Here is a 16237-nt window from a genome sequence, read left to right as displayed (position 1 = left end):
TCTTGCAATCCCGAGATAATCGTCTCCATGCTCCAAATCCATTTTAAAGCCATTTCAAAGGCATTTTGCGCATACATGAAATGAACACATTTTTCTCCAAAACTATAACACATGCAAGCTTGTCCTGTTTGGTGGAGATGATATTTAATAAAATAAGTAGAAATCCACTAAAAGTTTTGTTTGGTTATCTTGCAATCCCGAGATAATCGTCTCCATGCTCCAAATCCATTTTAAAGCCATTTTTAAGGCATTTCGCGCATACATGAAATGAACACATTTTTCTCCAAAACTATAACAGATGCAAGCTTGTCCTGTTTGGTGGAGATGATATTTAATAAAATAAGTAGAAATACACTAAAAGTTTTGTTTGGTTATCTTGCAATCCCGAGATAATCGTCTCCATGCTCCAAATCCATTTTAAAGCCATTTTTAAGGCATTTCGCGCATACATGAAATGAACACATTTTTCTCCAAAACTATAACAGATGCAAGCTTGTCCTGTTTGGTGGAGATGATATTTAATAAAATAAGTAGAAATCCACTAAAAGTTTTGTTTGGTTATCTTGCAATCCCGAGATAATCGTCTCCATGCTCCAAATCCATTTTATAGTCATTTTTAAGGCATTTCGCGCATACATGAAATGAACACATTTTTCTCCAAAACTATAACAGATGCAAGCTTGTTCTGTTTGGTGGAGATGATATTTAATAAAATAAGTAGAAATCCACTAAAAGTTTTGTTTGGTTATCTTGCAATCCCGAGATAATCGTCTCCATGCTCCAAATCCATTTTAAAGCCATTTCAAAGGCATTTTGCGCATACATGAAATGAACACATTTTTCTCCAAAACTATAACACATGCAAGCTTGTCCTGTTTGGTGGAGATGATATTTAATAAAATAAGTAGAAATCCACTAAAAGTTTTGTTTGGTTATCTTGCAATCCCGAGATAATCGTCTCCATGCTCCAAATCCATTTTAAAGCCATTTTTAAGGCATTTCGCGCATACATGAAATGAACACATTTTTCTCCAAAACTATAACAGATGCAAGCTTGTCCTGTTTGGTGGAGATGATATTTAATAAAATAAGTAGAAATCCACTAAAAGTTTTGTTTGGTTATCTTGCAATCCCGAGATAATCGTCTCCATGCTCCAAATCCATTTTAAAGCCATTTTTAAGGCATTTCGCCTATACATGAAATGAACACATTTTTCTCCAAAACTATAACAGATGCAAGCTTGTCCTGTTTGGTGGAGATAATATTTAATAAAATAAGTAGAAATCTACTAAAAGTTTCGTTTGTTTATATTGCCATCCTGAGATAATCGTCTCCATGCTCCAAATCCATTTTAAAGCCATTTCAAAGGCATTTTGCGCATACATGAAATGAACACATTTTTCTCCAAAACTATAACACATGCAAGCTTGTCCTGTTTGGTGGGAATGATATTTAATAAAATAAGTAGAAATCCACTAAAAGTTTTGTTTGGTTATCTTGCAATCCCGAGATAATCGTCTCCATGCTCCAAATCCATTTTAAAGCCATTTTTAAGGCATTTCGCGCATACATGAAATGAACACATTTTTCTCCAAAACTATAACAGATGCAAGCTTGTCCTGTTTGGTGGAGATAATATTTAATAAAAAATGTAGAAATCTACTAAAAGTTTCGTTTGTTTATATTGCCATCATGAGATAATCGTCTCCATGCTCCAAATCCATTTTAAAGCCATTTCAAAGGCATTTTGCGCATACATGAAATGAACACATTTTTCTCCAAAACTATAACACATGCAAGCTTGTCCTGTTTGGTGGAGATGATATTTAATAAAATAAGTAGAAATCCACTAAAAGTTTTGTTTGGTTATCTTGCAATCCCGAGATAATCGTCTCCATGTTCCAAATCCATTTTAAAGCCATTTTTAAGGCATTTCGCGCATACATGAAATGAACACATTTTTCTCCAAAACTATAACAGATGCAAGCTTGTCCTGTTTGGTGGAGATGATATTTAATAAAATAAGTAGAAATCCACTAAAAGTTTTGTTTGGTTATCTTGCAATCCCGAGATAATCGTCTCTATGCTCCAAATCCATTTTAAAGCCATTTTTAAGGCATTTCGCGCATACATGAAATGAACACATTTTTCTCCAAAACTATAACAGATGCAAGCTTGTCCTGTTTGGTGGAGATGATATTTAATAAAATAAGTAGAAATCCACTAAAAGTTTTGTTTGGTTATCTTGCAATCCCGAGATAATTGTCTCCATGCTCCAAATCCATTTTAAAGCCATTTTTAAGGCATTTCGCGCATACATGAAATGAACACATTTTTCTCCAAAACTATAACAGATGCAAGCGTGTCCTGTTTGGTGGAGATGATATTTAATAAAATAAGTAGAAATCCACTAAAAGTTTTGTTTGGTTATCTTGCAATCCCGAGATAATCGTCTCCATGCTCCAAATCCATTTTAAAGCCATTTTTAAGGCATTTCGCGCATACATGAAATGAACACATTTTTCTCCAAAACTATAACAGATGCAAGCTTGTCCTGTTTGGTGGAGATGATATTTAATAAAATAAGTAGAAATCCACTAAAAGTTTTGTTTGGTTATCTTGCAATCCCGAGATAATCGTCTCCATGCTCCAAATCCATTTTAAAGCCATTTTTAAGGCATTTCGCGCATACATGAAATGAACACATTTTTCTCCAAAACTATAACAGATGCAAGCTTGTCCTGTTTGGTGGAGATGATATTTAATAAAATAAGTAGAAATCCACTAAAAGTTTTGTTTGGTTATATTGCAATCCCGAGATAATCGTCTCCATGCTCCAAATCCATTTGAAAGCCATTTTTAAGGCATTTCGCGCATACATGAAATGAACACATTTTTCTCCAAAACTATAACAGATGCAAGCTTGTCCTGTTTGGTGGAGATGATATTTAATAAAATAAGTAGAAATCCACTAAAAGTTTTGTTTGGTTATCTTGCAATCTCGAGATAATCGTCTCCATGCTCCAAATCCATTTTAAAGCCATTTTTAAGGCATTTCGCGCATACATGAAATGAACACATTTTTCTCCAAAACTATAACAGATGCAAGCTTGTCCTGTTTGGTGGAGATGATATTTAATAAAATAAGTAGAAATCCACTAAAAGTTTTGTTTGGTTATCTTGCAATCCCGAGATAATCGTCTCCATGCTCCAAATCCATTTTAAAGCCATTTTTAAGGCATTTCGCGCATACATGAAATGAACACATTTTTCTCCAAAACTATAACAGATGCAAGCTTGTCCTGTTTGGTGGAGATGATATTTAATAAAATAAGTAGAAATCCACTAAAAGTTTTGTTTGGTTATCTTGCAATCCCGAGATAATCGTCTCCATGCTCCAAATCCATTTTAAAGCCATTTTTAAGGCATTTCGCGCATACATGAAATGAACACATTTTTCTCCAAAACTATAACAGATGCAAACTTGTCCTGTTTGGTGGAGATAATATTTAATAAAATAAGTAGAAATATACTAAAAGTTTCGTTTGTTTATATTGCCATCCTGAGATAATCGTCTCCATGCTCCAAATCCATTTTAAAGCCATTTCAAAGGCATTTTGCGCATACATGAAATGAACACATATTTCTCCAAAACTATAACACATGCAAGCTTGTCCTGTTTGGTGGAGATGATATTTAATAAAATAAGTAGAAATCCACTAAAAGTTTTGTTTGGTTATCTTGCAATCCCGAGATAATCGTCTCCATGCTCCAAATCCATTTTAAAGCCATTTTTAAGGCATTTCGCGCATACATGAAATGAACACATTTTTCTCCAAAACTATAACAGATGCAAGCTTGTCCTGTTTGGTGGAGATGATATTTAATAAAATAAGTAGAAATCCACTAAATGTTTTGTTTGGTTATCTTGCAATCCCGAGATAATCGTCTCCATGCTCCAAATCCATTTTAAAGCCATTTTTAAGGCATTTCGCACATACATGAAATGAACACATTTTTCTCCAAAACTATAACAGATGCAAGCTTGTCCTGTTTGGTGGAGATAATATTTAATAAAATAAGTAGAAATCTACTAAAAGTTTCGTTTGTTTATATTGCCATCCTGAGATAATCGTCTCCATGCTCCAAATCCATTTTAAAGCCATTTTTAAGGCATTTTGCGCATACATGAAATGAACACATTTTTCTCCAAAACTATAACACATGCAAGCTTGTCCTGTTTGGTGGAGATGATATTTAATAAAATAAGTAGAAATCCACTAAAAGTTTTGTTTGGTTATCTTGCAATCCCGAGATAATCGTCTCCATGCTCCAAATCCATTTTAAAGCCATTTTTAAGGCATTTCGCGCATACATGAAATGAACACATTTTTCTCCAAAACTATAACAGATGCAAGCTTGTCCTGTTTGGTGGAGATGATATTTAATAAAATAAGTAGAAATCCACTAAAAGTTTTGTTTGGTTATCTTGCAATCCCGAGATAATCGTCTCCATGCTCCAAATCCATTTTAAAGCCATTTTTAAGGCATTTCGCGCATACATGAAATGAACACATTTTTCTCCAAAACTATAACAGATGCAAGCTTGTCCTGTTTGGTGGAGATAATATTTAATAAAATAAGTAGAAATCTACTAAAAGTTTCGTTTGTTTATATTGCCATCCTGAGATAATCGTCTCCATGCTCCAAATCCATTTTAAAGCCATTTCAAAGGCATTTTGCGCATACATGAAATGAACACATTTTTCTCCAAAACTATAACACATGCAAGCTTGTCCTGTTTGGTGGAGATGATATTTAATAAAATAAGTAGAAATCCACTAAAAGTTTTGTTTGGTTATCTTGCAATCCCGAGATAATCGTCTCCATGCTCCAAATCCATTTTAAAGCCATTTTTAAGGCATTTCGCGCATACATGAAATGAACACATTTTTCTCCAAAACTATAACAGATGCAAGCTTGTCCTGTTTGGTGGAGATGATATTTAATAAAATAAGTAGAAATCCACTAAAAGTTTTGTTTGGTTATCTTGCAATCCCGAGATAATCGTCTCCATGCTCCAAATCCATTTTAAAGCCATTTTTAAGGCATTTCGCGCATACATGAAATGAACACATTTTTCTCCAAAACTATAACAGATGCAAGCTTGTCCTGTTTGGTGGAGATAATATTTAATAAAATAAGTAGAAATCTACTAAAAGTTTCGTTTGTTTATATTGCCATCCTGAGATAATCGTCTCCATGCTCCAAATCCATTTTAAAGCCATTTCAAAGGCATTTTGCGCATACATGAAATGAACACATTTTTCTCCAAAACTATAACACATGCAAGCTTGTCCTGTTTGGTGGAGATGATATTTAATAAAATAAGTAGAAATCCACTAAAAGTTTTGTTTGGTTATCTTGCAATCCCGAGATAATCGTCTCCATGCTCCAAATCCATTTTAAAGCCATTTTTAAGGCATTTCGCGCATACATGAAATGAACACATTTTTCTCCAAAACTATAACAGATGCAAGCTTGTCCTGTTTGGTGGAGATGATATTTAATAAAATAAGTAGAAATCCACTAAAAGTTTTGTTTGGTTATCTTGCAATCCCGAGATAATCGTCTCCATGCTCCAAATCCATTTTAAAGCCATTTTTAAGGCATTTCGCGCATACATGAAATGAACACATTTTTCTCCAAAACTATAACAGATGCAAGCTTGTCCTGTTTGGTGGAGATGATATTTAATAAAATAAGTAGAAATCCACTAAAAGTTTTGTTTGGTTATCTTGCAATCCCGAGATAATCGTCTCCATGCTCCAAATCCATTTTAAAGCCATTTTTAAGGCATTTCGCGCATACATGAAATGAACACATTTTTCTCCAAAACTATAACAGATGCAAGCTTGTCCTGTTTGGTGGAGATGATATTTAATAAAATAAGTAGAGATCCACTAAAAGTTTTGTTTGGTTATCTTGCAATCCCGAGATAATCGTCTCCATGCTCCAAATCCATTTTAAAGCCATTTCAAAGGCATTTTGCGCATACATGAAATGAACACATTTTTCTCCAAAACTATAACACATGCAAGCTTGTCCTGTTTGGTGGAGATGATATTTAATAAAATAAGTAGAAATCCACTAAAAGTTTTGTTTGGTTATCTTGCAATCCCGAGATAATCGTCTCCATGCTCCAAATCCATTTTAAAGCCATTTTTAAGGCATTTCGCGCATACATGAAATGAACACATTTTTCTCCAAAACTATAACAGATGCAAGCTTGTCCTGTTTGGTGGAGATAATATTTAATAAAATAAGTAGAAATCTACTAAAAGTTTCGTTTGTTTATATTGCCATCCTGAGATAATCGTCTCCATGCTCCAAATCCATTTTAAAGCCATTTCAAAGGCATTTTGCGCATACATGAAATGAACACATATTTCTCCAAAACTATAACACATGCAAGCTTGTCCTGTTTGGTGGAGATGATATTTAATAAAATAAGTAGAAATCCACTAAAAGTTTTGTTTGGTTATCTTGCAATCCCGAGATAATCGTCTCCATGCTCCAAATCCATTTTAAAGCCATTTTTAAGGCATTTCGCGCATACATGAAATGAACACATTTTTCTCCAAAACTATAACAGATGCAAGCTTGTCCTGTTTGGTGGAGATGATATTTAATAAAATAAGTAGAAATCCACTAAAAGTTTTGTTTGGTTATCTTGCAATCCCGAGATAATCGTCTCCATGCTCCAAATCCATTTTAAAGCCATTTTTAAGGCATTTCGCGCATACATGAAATGAACACATTTTTCTCCAAAACTATAACAGATGCAAGCTTGTCCTGTTTGGTGGAGATAATATTTAATAAAATAAGTAGAAATCTACTAAAAGTTTCGTTTGTTTATATTGCCATCCTGAGATAATCGTCTCCATGCTCCAAATCCATTTTAAAGCCATTTCAAAGGCATTTTGCGCATACATGAAATGAACACATTTTTCTCCAAAACTATAACACATGCAAGCTTGTCCTGTTTGGTGGAGATGATATTTAATAAAATAAGTAGAAATCCACTAAAAGTTTTGTTTGGTTATCTTGCAATCCCGAGATAATCGTCTCCATGCTCCAAATCCATTTTAAAGCCATTTTTAAGGCATTTCGCGCATACATGAAATGAACACATTTTTCTCCAAAACTATAACAGATGCAAGCTTGTCCTGTTTGGTGGAGATGATATTTAATAAAATAAGTAGAAATCCACTAAAAGTTTTGTTTGGTTATCTTGCAATCCCGAGATAATCGTCTCCATGCTCCAAATCCATTTTAAAGCCATTTTTAAGGCATTTCGCGCATACATGAAATGAACACATTTTTCTCCAAAACTATAACAGATGCAAGCTTGTCCTGTTTGGTGGAGATAATATTTAATAAAATAAGTAGAAATCTACTAAAAGTTTCGTTTGTTTATATTGCCATCCTGAGATAATCGTCTCCATGCTCCAAATCCATTTTAAAGCCATTTCAAAGGCATTTTGCGCATACATGAAATGAACACATTTTTCTCCAAAACTATAACACATGCAAGCTTGTCCTGTTTGGTGGAGATGATATTTAATAAAATAAGTAGAAATCCACTAAAAGTTTTGTTTGGTTATCTTGCAATCCCGAGATAATCGTCTCCATGCTCCATATCCATTTTAAAGCCATTTTTAAGGCATTTCGCGCATACATGAAATGAACACATTTTTCTCCAAAACTATAACACATGCAAGCTTGTCCTGTTTGGTGGAGATGATATTTAATAAAATAAGTAGAAATCCACTAAAAGTTTTGTTTGGTTATCTTGCAATCCCGAGATAATCGTCTCCATGCTCCAAATCCATTTTAAAGCCATTTTTAAGGCATTTCGCGCATACATGAAATGAACACATTTTTCTCCAAAACTATAACAGATGCAAGCTTGTCCTGTTTGGTGGAGATGATATTTAATAAAATAAGTAGAAATCCACTAAAAGTTTTGTTTGGTTATCTTGCAATCCCGAGATAATCGTCTCCATGCTCCAAATCCATTTTAAAGCCATTTTTAAGGCATTTCGCGCATACATGAAATGAACACATTTTTCTCCAAAACTATACCAGATGCAAGCTTGTCCTGTTTGGTGGAGATGATATTTAATAAAATAAGTAGAAATCCACTAAAAGTTTTGTTTGGTTATCTTGCAATCCCGAGATAATCGTCTCCATGCTCCAAATCCATTTTAAAGCCATTTTTAAGGCATTTCGCGCATACATGAAATGAACACATTTTTCTCCAAAACTATAACAGATGCAAGCTTGTCCTGTTTGGTGGAGATGATATTTAATAAAATAAGTAGAGATCCACTAAAAGTTTTGTTTGGTTATCTTGCAATCCCGAGATAATCGTCTCCATGCTCCAAATCCATTTTAAAGCCATTTCAAAGGCATTTTGCGCATACATGAAATGAACACATTTTTCTCCAAAACTATAACACATGCAAGCTTGTCCTGTTTGGTGGAGATGATATTTAATAAAATAAGTAGAAATCCACTAAAAGTTTTGTTTGGTTATCTTGCAATCCCGAGATAATCGTCTCCATGCTCCAAATCCATTTTAAAGCCATTTTTAAGGCATTTCGCGCATACATGAAATGAACACATTTTTCTCCAAAACTATAACAGATGCAAGCTTGTCCTGTTTGGTGGAGATAATATTTAATAAAATAAGTAGAAATCTAATAAAAGTTTCGTTTGTTTATATTGCCATCCTGAGATAATCGTCTCCATGCTCCAAATCCATTTTAAAGCCATTTCAAAGGCATTTTGCGCATACATGAAATGAACACATTTTTCTCCAAAACTATAACACATGCAAGGTTGTCCTGTTTGGTGGAGATGATATTTAATAAAATAAGTAGAAATCCACTAAAAGTTTTGTTTGGTTATCTTGCAATCCCGAGATAATCGTCTCCATGCTCCAAATCCATTTTAAAGCCATTTTTAAGGCATTTCGCGCATACATGAAATGAACACATTTTTCTCCAAAACTATAACAGATGCAAGCTTGTCCTGTTTGGTGGAGATGATATTTAATAAAATAAGTAGAAATCCACTAAAAGTTTTGTTTGGTTATCTTGCAATCCCGAGATAATAGTCTCCATGCTCCAAATCCATTTTAAAGCCATTTTTAAGGCATTTCGCGCAAACATGAAATGAACACATTTTTCTCCAAAACTATAACAGATGCAAGCTTGTCCTGTTTGGTGGAGATAATATTTAATAAAATAAGTAGAAATCTACTAAAAGTTTCGTTTGTTTATATTGCCATCCTGAGATAATCGTCTCCATGCTCCAAATCCATTTTAAAGCCATTTCAAAGGCATTTTGCGCATACATGAAATGAACACATTTTTCTCCAAAACTATAACACATGCAAGCTTGTCCTGTTTGGTGGAGATGATATTTAATAAAATAAGTAGAAATCCACTAAAAGTTTTGTTTGGTTATCTTGCAATCCCGAGATAATCGTCTCCATGCTCCAAATCCATTTTAAAGCCATTTTTAAGGCATTTCGCGCATACATGAAATGAACACATTTTTCTCCAAAACTATAACAGATGCAAGCTTGTCCTGTTTGGTGGAGATGATATTTAATAAAATAAGTAGAAATCCACTAAAAGTTTTGTTTGGTTATCTTGCAATCCCGAGATAATCGTCTCCATGCTCCAAATCCATTTTAAAGCCATTTTTAAGGCATTTCGCGCATACATGAAATGAACACATTTTTCTCCAAAACTATAACAGATGCAAGCTTGTCCTGTTTGGTGGAGATAATATTTAATAAAATAAGTAGAAATCTACTAAAAGTTTCGTTTGTTTATATTGCCATCCTGAGATAATCGTCTCCATGCTCCAAATCCATTTTAAAGCCATTTCAAAGGCATTTTGCGCATACATGAAATGAACACATTTTTCTCCAAAACTATAACACATGCAAGCTTGTCCTGTTTGGTGGAGATGATATTTAATAAAATAAGTAGAAATCCACTAAAAGTTTTGTTTGGTTATCTTGCAATCCCGAGATAATCGTCTCCATGCTCCAAATCCATTTTAAAGCCATTTTTAAGGCATTTCGCGCATACATGAAATGAACACATTTTTCTCCAAAACTATAACAGATGCAAGCTTGTCCTGTTTGGTGGAGATGATATTTAATAAAATAAGTAGAAATCCACTAAAAGTTTTGTTTGGTTATCTTGCAATCCCGAGATAATCGTCTCCATGCTCCAAATCCATTTTAAAGCCATTTTTAAGGCATTTCGCGCATACATGAAATGAACACATTTTTCTCCAAAACTATAACAGATGCAAGCTTGTCCTGTTTGGTGGAGATGATATTTAATAAAATAAGTAGAAATCCACTAAAAGTTTTGTTTGGTTATCTTGCAATCCCGAGATAATCGTCTCCATGCTCCAAATCCATTTTAAAGCCATTTGTAAGGCATTTCGCGCATACATGAAATGAACACATTTTTCTCCAAAACTATAACAGATGCAAGCTTGTCCTGTTTGGTGGAGATGATATTTAATAAAATAAGTAGAGATCCACTAAAAGTTTTGTTTGGTTATCTTGCAATCCCGAGATAATCGTCTCCATGCTCCAAATCCATTTTAAAGCCATTTCAAAGGCATTTTGCGCATACATGAAATGAACACATTTTTCTCCAAAACTATAACACATGCAAGCTTGTCCTGTTTGGTGGAGATGATATTTAATAAAATAAGTAGAAATCCACTAAAAGTTTTGTTTGGTTATCTTGCAATCCCGAGATAATCGTCTCCATGCTCCAAATCCATTTTAAAGCCATTTTTAAGGCATTTCGCGCATACATGAAATGAACACATTTTTCTCCAAAACTATAACAGATGCAAGCTTGTCCTGTTTGGTGGAGATAATATTTAATAAAATAAGTAGAAATCTACTAAAAGTTTCGTTTGTTTATATTGCCATCCTGAGATAATCGTCTCCATGCTCCAAATCCATTTTAAAGCCATTTCAAAGGCATTTTGCGCATACATGAAATGAACACATATTTCTCCAAAACTATAACACATGCAAGCTTGTCCTGTTTGGTGGAGATGATATTTAATAAAATAAGTAGAAATCCACTAAAAGTTTTGTTTGGTTATCTTGCAATCCCGAGATAATCGTCTCCATGCTCCAAATCCATTTTAAAGCCATTTTTAAGGCATTTCGCGCATACATGAAATGAACACATTTTTCTCCAAAACTATAACAGATGCAAGCTTGTCCTGTTTGGTGGAGATGATATTTAATAAAATAAGTAGAAATCCACTAAAAGTTTTGTTTGGTTATCTTGCAATCCCGAGATAATCGTCTCCATGCTCCAAATCCATTTTAAAGCCATTTTTAAGGCATTTCGCGCATACATGAAATGAACACATTTTTCTCCAAAACTATAACAGATGCAAGCTTGTCCTGTTTGGTGGAGATAATATTTAATAAAATAAGTAGAAATCTACTAAAAGTTTCGTTTGTTTATATTGCCATCCTGAGATAATCGTCTCCATGCTCCAAATCCATTTTAAAGCCATTTCAAAGGCATTTTGCGCATACATGAAATGAACACATTTTTCTCCAAAACTATAACACATGCAAGCTTGTCCTGTTTGGTGGAGATGATATTTAATAAAATAAGTAGAAATCCACTAAAAGTTTTGTTTGGTTATCTTGCAATCCCGAGATAATCGTCTCCATGCTCCAAATCCATTTTAAAGCCATTTTTAAGGCATTTCGCGCATACATGAAATGAACACATTTTTCTCCAAAACTATAACAGATGCAAGCTTGTCCTGTTTGGTGGAGATGATATTTAATAAAATAAGTAGAAATCCACTAAAAGTTTTGTTTGGTTATCTTGCAATCCCGAGATAATCGACTCCATGCTCCAAATCCATTTTAAAGCCATTTTTAAGGCATTTCGCGCATACATGAAATGAACACATTTTTCTCCAAAACTATAACAGATGCAAGCTTGTCCTGTTTGGTGGAGATAATATTTAATAAAATAAGTAGAAATCTACTAAAAGTTTCGTTTGTTTATATTGCCATCCTGAGATAATCGTCTCCATGCTCCAAATCCATTTTAAAGCCATTTCAAAGGCATTTTGCGCATACATGAAATGAACACTTTTTTCTCCAAAACTATAACACATGCAAGCTTGTCCTGTTTGGTGGAGATGATATTTAATAAAATAAGTAGAAATCCACTAAAAGTTTTGTTTGGTTATCTTGCAATCCCGAGATAATCGTCTCCATGCTCCATATCCATTTTAAAGCCATTTTTAAGGCATTTCGCGCATACATGAAATGAACACATTTTTCTCCAAAACTATAACAGATGCAAGCTTGTCCTGTTTGGTGGAGATGATATTTAATAAAATAAGTAGAAATCCACTAAAAGTTTTGTTTGGTTATCTTGCAATCCCGAGATAATCGTCTCCATGCTCCAAATCCATTTTAAAGCCATTTTTAAGGCATTTCGCGCATACATGAAATGAACACATTTTTCTCCAAAACTATAACAGATGCAAGCTTGTCCTGTTTGGTGGAGATAATATTTAATAAAATAAGTAGAAATCTACTAAAAGTTTCGTTTGTTTATATTGCCATCCTGAGATAATCGTCTCCATGCTCCAAATCCATTTTAAAGCCATTTCAAAGGCATTTTGCGCATACATGAAATGAACACATTTTTCTCCAAAACTATAACACATGCAAGCTTGTCCTGTTTGGTGGAGATGATATTTAATAAAATAAGTAGAAATCCACTAAAAGTTTTGTTTGGTTATCTTGCAATCCCGAGATAATCGTCTCCATGCTCCAAATCCATTTTAAAGCCATTTTTAAGGCATTTCGCGCATACATGAAATTAACACATTTTTCTCCAAAACTATAACAGATGCAAGCTTGTCCTGTTTGATGGAGATGATATTTAATAAAATAAGTAGAAATCCACTAAAAGTTTTGTTTGGTTATCTTGCAATCCCGAGATAATCGTCTCCATGCTCCAAATCCATTTTAAAGCCATTTTTAAGGCATTTCGCGCATACATGAAATGAACACATTTTTCTCCAAAACTATAACAGATGCAAGCTTGTCCTGTTTGGTGGAGATGATATTTAATAAAATAAGTAGAAATCCACTAAAAGTTTTGTTTGGTTATCTTGCAATCCCGAGATAATCGTCTCCATGCTCCAAATCCATTTTAAAGCCATTTTTAAGGCATTTCGCGCATACATGAAATGAACACATTTTTCTCCAAAACTATAATAGATGCAAGCTTGTCCTGTTTGGTGGAGATGATATTTAATAAAATAAGTAGAGATCCACTAAAAGTTTTGTTTGGTTATCTTGCAATCCCGAGATAATCGTCTCCATGCTCCAAATCCATTTTAAAGCCATTTCAAAGGCATTTTGCGCATACATGAAATGAACACATTTTTCTCCAAAACTATAACACATGCAAGCTTGTCCTGTTTGGTGGAGATGATATTTAATAAAATAAGTAGAAATCCACTAAAAGTTTTGTTTGGTTATCTTGCAATCCCGAGATAATCGTCTCCATGCTCCAAATCCATTTTAAAGCCATTTTTAAGGCATTTCGCGCATACATGAAATGAACACATTTTTCTCCAAAACTATAACAGATGCAAGCTTGTCCTGTTTGGTGGAGATGATATTTAATAAAATAAGTAGAAATCCACTAAAAGTTTTGTTTGGTTATCTTGCAATCCCGAGATAATCGTCTCCATGCTCCAAATCCATTTTAAAGCCATTTTTAAGGCATTTTGCGCATACATGAAATGAACACATTTTTCTCCAAAACTATAACAGATGCAAGCTTGTCCTGTTTGGTGGAGATGATATTTAATAAAATAAGTAGAAATCCACTAAAAGTTTTGTTTGGTTATCTTGCAATCCCGAGATAATCGTCTCCATGCTCCAAATCCATTTTAAAGCCATTTTTAAGGCATTTCGCGCATACATGAAATGAACACATTTTTCTCCAAAACTATAACAGATGCAAGCTTGTCCTGTTTGGTGGAGATGATATTTAATAAAATAAGTAGAAATCCACTAAAAGTTTTGTTTGGTTATCTTGCAATCCCGAGATAATCGTCTCCATGCTCCAAATCCATTTTAAAGCCATTTTTAAGGCATTTCGCGCATACATGAAATGAACACATTTTTCTCCAAAACTATAACAGATGCAAGCTTGTCCTGTTTGGTGGAGATGATATTTAATAAAATAAGTAGAAATCCACTAAAAGTTTTGTTTGGTTATCTTGCAATCCCGAGATAATCGTCTCCATGCTCCAAATCCATTTTAAAGCCATTTTTAAGGCATTTCGCGCATACATGAAATGAACACATTTTTCTCCAAAACTATAACAGATGCAAGCTTGTCCTGTTTGGTGGAGATGATATTTAATAAAATAAGTAGAAATCCACTAAAAGTTTTGTTTGGTTATCTTGCAATCCCGAGATAATCGTCTCCATGCTCCAAATCCATTTTAAAGCCATTTTTAAGGCATTTCGCGCATACATGAAATGAACACATTTTTCTCCAAAACTATAACAGATGCAAGCTTGTCCTGTTTGGTGGAGATGATATTTAATAAAATAAGTAGAAATCCACTAAAAGTTTTGTTTGGTTATCTTGCAATCCCGAGATAATCGTCTCCATGCTCCAAATCCATTTTAAAGCCATTTTTAAGGCATTTCGCGCATACATGAAATGAACACATTTTTCTCCAAAACTATAACAGATGCAAGCTTGTCCTGTTTGGTGGAGATGATATTTAATAAAATAAGTAGAAATCCACTAAACGTTTTGTTTGGTTATCTTGCAATCCCGAGATAATCGTCTCCATGCTCCAAATCCATTTTAAAGCCATTTTTAAGGCATTTCGCGCATACATGAAATGAACACATTTTTCTCCAAAACTATAACAGATGCAAGCTTGTCCTGTTTGGTGGAGATGATATTTAATAAAATAAGTAGAAATCCACTAAAAGTTTTGTTTGGTTATCTTGCAATCCCGAGATAATCGTCTCCATGCTCCAAATCCATTTTAAAGCCATTTTTAAGGCATTTCGCGCATACATGAAATGAACACATTTTTCTCCAAAACTATAACAGATGCAAGCTTGTCCTGTTTGGTGGAGATGATATTTAATAAAATAAGTAGAAATCTACTAAAAGTTTCGTTTGTTTATATTGCCATCCTGAGATAATCGTCTCCATGCTCCAAATCCATTTTAAAGCCATTTCAAAGGCATTTTGCGCATACATGAAATGAACACATTTTTCTCCAAAACTATAACAGATGCAAGCTTGTCCTGTTTGGTGGAGATGATATTTAATAAAATAAGTAGAAATCCACTAAAAGTTTTGTTTGGTTATCTTGCAATCCCGAGATAATCGTCTCCATGCTCCAAATCCATTTTAAAGCCATTTTTAAGGCATTTCGCGCATACATGAAATGAACACATTTTTCTCCAAAACTATAACAGATGCAAGCTTGTCCTGTTTGGTGGAGATAATATTTAATAAAATAAGTAGAAATCTACTAAAAGTTTCGTTTGTTTATATTGCCATCCTGAGATAATCGTCTCCATGCTCCAAATCCATTTTAAAGCCATTTCAAAGGCATTTTGCGCATACATGAAATGAACACATTTTTCTCCAAAACTATAACAGATGCAAGCTTGTCCTGTTTGGTGGAGATGATATTTAATAAAATAAGTAGAAATCCACTAAAAGTTTTGTTTGGTTATCTTGCAATCCCGAGATAATCGTCTCCATGCTCCAAATCCATTTTAAAGCCATTTTTAAGGCATTTCGCGCATACATGAAATGAACACATTTTTCTCCAAAACTATAACAGATGCAAGCTTGTCCTGTTTGGTGGAGATGATATTTAATAAAATAAGTAGAAATCCACTAAACGTTTTGTTTGGTTATCTTGCAATCCCGAGATAATCGTCTCCATGCTCCAAATCCATTTTAAAGCCATTTTTAAGGCATTTCGCGCATACATGAAATGAACACATTTTTCTCCAAAACTATAACAGATGCAAGCTTGTCCTGTTTGGTGGAGATGATATTTAATAAAATA

This window comes from Anomaloglossus baeobatrachus, unplaced genomic scaffold (assembly GCF_048569485.1).
Source record: "Anomaloglossus baeobatrachus isolate aAnoBae1 unplaced genomic scaffold, aAnoBae1.hap1 Scaffold_300, whole genome shotgun sequence".
Taxonomy (NCBI): Eukaryota; Metazoa; Chordata; class Amphibia; order Anura; family Aromobatidae; genus Anomaloglossus; species Anomaloglossus baeobatrachus.
Note: the sequence above shows the minus strand (reverse complement) of the source record.